The 3,970-nt window shown below is 39.7% G+C and overlaps 1 non-coding gene across 1 annotated transcript; it reads right to left on the bottom strand.

Moving 5' to 3' along the window:
• Positions 1-286: 286 nt before the first annotated feature.
• LOC115030518 (U1 spliceosomal RNA) lies at positions 287-450 on the bottom strand. The gene has a single exon (XR_003836109.1). It is a non-coding gene; the product is annotated as a U1 spliceosomal RNA (small nuclear RNA).
• Between the last annotated feature and the right edge of the window lie 3,520 nt (positions 451-3,970).

The raw sequence follows: 3,970 nt of genomic DNA, 5'->3' as shown, positions 1-3,970 counted from the left end.
GTGTGTGTGTGTGTGTGTGTGTGTGTGTGTGTGTGTGTGTGTGTGTGTGTGTGAGAGAGAGAGTAAGCATTTGTGAACTTGAGTGCAGTACCTGCAGGTACCAGAAGAGGGTGTCAGATCCCCTGGAGCTGGAGCTACAGACACTGAGCCATTTGCTCTGGTCATGGGACATGAACTCCTGTCTGCTTAAAGAGCACTATATGCTTTTAACCATTAAGCCATCTTTCCAGCACCATATTTTAATAGTTTAATCACCCTTTAATGGCAATCTCTTCCCCCCCCCCCCCAGGGGAGAGCGCGAACGCAGTCCCCCACTACCACAAATTATGCAGTCAAGTTTCCTGCATGTGGAGAAATCGCAGGGGTCAGCACATCCGGAGTGCAATGGATAAGCTTCGCCCTGGGAAAACCACTTTCGTGATCATGGTATCTCCCCTGCCAGGTAAATATGACAATCTCTCTTTTTTTTTTTTAATAAGACTTAATAAAATAGTCCTTTTTCTTTCTTTTTTTTTTTTTTTTTTTTTTTTGGTTTTTCGAGACAGGGTTTCTCTGTGTAGCCCTGGCTGTCCTGGAACTCACTTTGTAGACCAAGCTGGCCTCGAACTCAGAAATCCGCCTGCCTCTGCCTCCCGAGTGCTGGGATTAAAGGCCTGCGCCACCACGCCCAGCTCCTAATAATACAGGGTAAGTTCACCTACATCCTGAAAGTTACTGATTATATAGAACACATCTCTTATAATTCCCAATATGAAAAAAAAATTAGTATAAACATACTTGACAAACATATCTAATATTTTATATGTACCATAGCCTTAATTTAAAAATCTCGTGTCTATTGATTTTATATATATATTGATTTCATATATATATATTGATGCAGGGTATCTCTGTGTAGCCCTGGCTGTCCTGGAACTCACTCTGTAGACCAGGCTGGCCTTGAACTCAGAAATCTGTCTGCTTCTGCCTTCCAAGTGCTGGAATTAAAGGCATGTTCCACCACTGCCTGGCTTATTGATAAATTTTATTGCTATATTATTTTCAGAGAGTAGTCACAGAAAACAGAACCATAGGAATAATCTAGTAAAATTAATTTAATATCCTCTAGAAGAATTTAATTTAAAATATATCCTCTCATTTCCTGTTTTATTTGACTACTTACAAATAAAAACTAATTTCTAGAATCTGTTTTGCAAGAAAATTCTAATCACAATCTATGTAGTCGATGCAGAATCTATAACCAATAGGCTGCATGCAATGATTCACGTCATAATTCCAGCACTTGGGAGGTAGAATTTACGTCCATCCTCAGATACACAAGGCGTCAAAGGATAGCTCGGACTACATAAGGCCCTGCCTCAGCGCAACAACAGCAGCAAACAAACTAAATAACAAAACCTTTCCGTATGAAAATTCTGAGGAATGCTATTTTATTGACGCAAACTGAACTTCCAGTCAAGTGTGATAGATATTTATTGTCTCTAAAATATTTGCTTTAGGGGCTGCTTAGCGTTAGGAGTGTTTGCTGCTCAGCTGTGAGGACCAACCAGAGTTCAAACCAGCACCTGCTGCTAACTCTAGCACTGAGGAATCTAACACCTCCTTCCAACCTCCAGGTACCTGCATACACACACAAGCCTACATTCATGATCACACACACACACATACACACACACACACACACACTCACACACAGAGAGAGAGAGAGAGAGAGAGAGAACCTTAAAAAATAAAAATACCTTCTTTAGAAGATCAGATAGCTCTTAATACTGTACTTATTTTGTATTTGTGTGATGTGGGGAGTGAGTGTGTGCTTATCTGTGTAAGTATGTGTAGACACTAGAGTTTGACACTGAAATATCTTTCTTAATTTTTCTCTACATTATTATTAATACTATGCAATATTACTGGCCCTTTAATGAAACTAGAGTGCACTTTTTGTTTTTAAAATGAGTGGTCAGAAAACCCTTGGAATCCAACTGTCTCTGCCTCATAGATCTGAGGTTAAAAATTATAAGCTACTGGGCCTGGGATCCAAACTCAAGTCTTGAGCCAGGTGTGGTGGCACACGCTTTTAATCTTAGCTCTTGGGAGACATAGGCAGGCAGATCTCTGTGAGTTTGAGGCCTGCCTGATCTACAAAGGGCGTTCCAGGATAGCCAGGGCTACACAAAGAAACCCTGCCTCCAAAAGCCAAGAAAAAAAAGCGCCAAATTCATGTTCATTCTTGAACAGCAAGCATTTTACTTACTGAATGATCTCTGTAGCCTATCTTCACGCTGTGTTTCAATCACGTTAATGTTTTGTGAGACTATCAAGAGATCCCAAGTACCATTTTAACAGATTTCAAAGAAATTAATACTGTCCACTTTATAAGGCAGTATAGATTTATTATATTTGAACACGTTGTTAAATTTGAACAATATTCATGACAAATTAAAATCATCTGATTGTATTTTATTTTATTTTTTTGAATATCTCAAATACCGCATTAGGAATGCTTAGTGTATGTGTGTGTATGTATATATATGTATATATGTATATAGTTTGTTTTTCTTTTTCTTTTTTTTATTAGATATTTTCTTTATTTACATTTCAATGTTATCTCCTCAAAAAATCCCCTATCCCCTTCCCCCTCCCCCTGCTCATCAACCCACCCATTCCTGCTTTCTGGCCCTGGCATTCCCCTATACTGGGGCATATAACCTTCACAGGACCAAGGGCCTCTCCTCCCATTGATGACCTTGATGACCGACTAGGCCATCCTCTGCTACATATGCAGCTAGAGCCATGAGTCCCACCATGTGTTTTCTTTGATTGGTAGTTTAGTCCCAGGGAGCTCTAGGGGTACTGGTTAGTTCATATTGTTGTTCCTTCTATAGGGCTGAAAACTCCTTCAGCTTCTTGGGTACTTTCTCTAGCTCCTTCATTGTGGACCCTGTGCTCTATTCAATGGATGGCTGTGAGCATCCACTTTTGTATTTGTCAGGCACTGGCAGCTGATTGTATTTTAAATCTTTGTTATAAATCATTTTACTTCTTGTAAAAAAAAGCAATTTTTTTATCAGATTCAGTTTTTTTTTTAATTATTTTAAAAAGATTTATTTATTTTATTTTTATTAGTACACTATCGCTGTCTTCAGATACACCAGAAGAGGGCATCAGATCCCATTACAGATGGTTGTGAGCCACCATGTAGTTCCTGGGAATTGAACTCAGGACCTCTAGAAGAGCAGCCAGTGCTCGTAACCATTTCTCCAGCCTTTAGCTTCAGTTTTTAGAATGAATTTGAAAGTATCAGAATCAAACATTCAGCCAGAAAGCTCCAAGTGAGTCTTTCGATATCTGCACTTTAGTTAGGCCTGAATGAGACAGAGTCCTTGTGCCACCAACTTTTTTCAGTCCCAAATTCTAAAGTTAACACCTAAGGGCTTTTGTTTGTTTGTTTTTGTTTTTTGTTTTAGCTCACTATCTTTTCAAAGGAAGAGAGAAAAAACCCTGGCATGTAACAGCACCTCTATGTTAATCTAGACCAAAAATCATTCCTAACACACACACACATATGAACACACAGAGAGACCCAGACAGACATACAGGTGAGGACACACACAGATATAGTCTTACTATAAATTAGGGATCTAAATAAATTTTAAAATGCAAAGGCCAGAGTTTGCAGTTTGCCTCTCTCTTTCTTTTCTTCCTCTCTTCCTCTCTTCCTCTCTTCCTCCCTCCCTTCCTTCCTTCCTTCCTTCCTTCCTTCCTTCCTTCCTTCCTTCCTTCCTTCCTTCCTTCCTTCCTTCCTTTCTCCCTCCCTCCCTCCCTCCCTCTCTCTCTCTCTCTCTCTCTCTCTCTCTCTCTCTCTCTCTCTCTCTCCCTTCCTCCAGGAACTTAAGGACCAATGCCCATGTAATTCATACACAGAATTACAGATAGAAAGAATTGTATTGGGTCACAGTATACTCTCTGGTCC

This window comes from Mus caroli, unplaced genomic scaffold (assembly GCF_978045245.1).
Source record: "Mus caroli unplaced genomic scaffold, Mus_caroli_1 scaffold_2, whole genome shotgun sequence".
Taxonomy (NCBI): domain Eukaryota; kingdom Metazoa; phylum Chordata; class Mammalia; order Rodentia; family Muridae; genus Mus; species Mus caroli.
The sequence above is the reverse complement of the archived record's forward strand: the minus strand, read 5'-3'. Positions and strand labels throughout refer to the sequence as shown.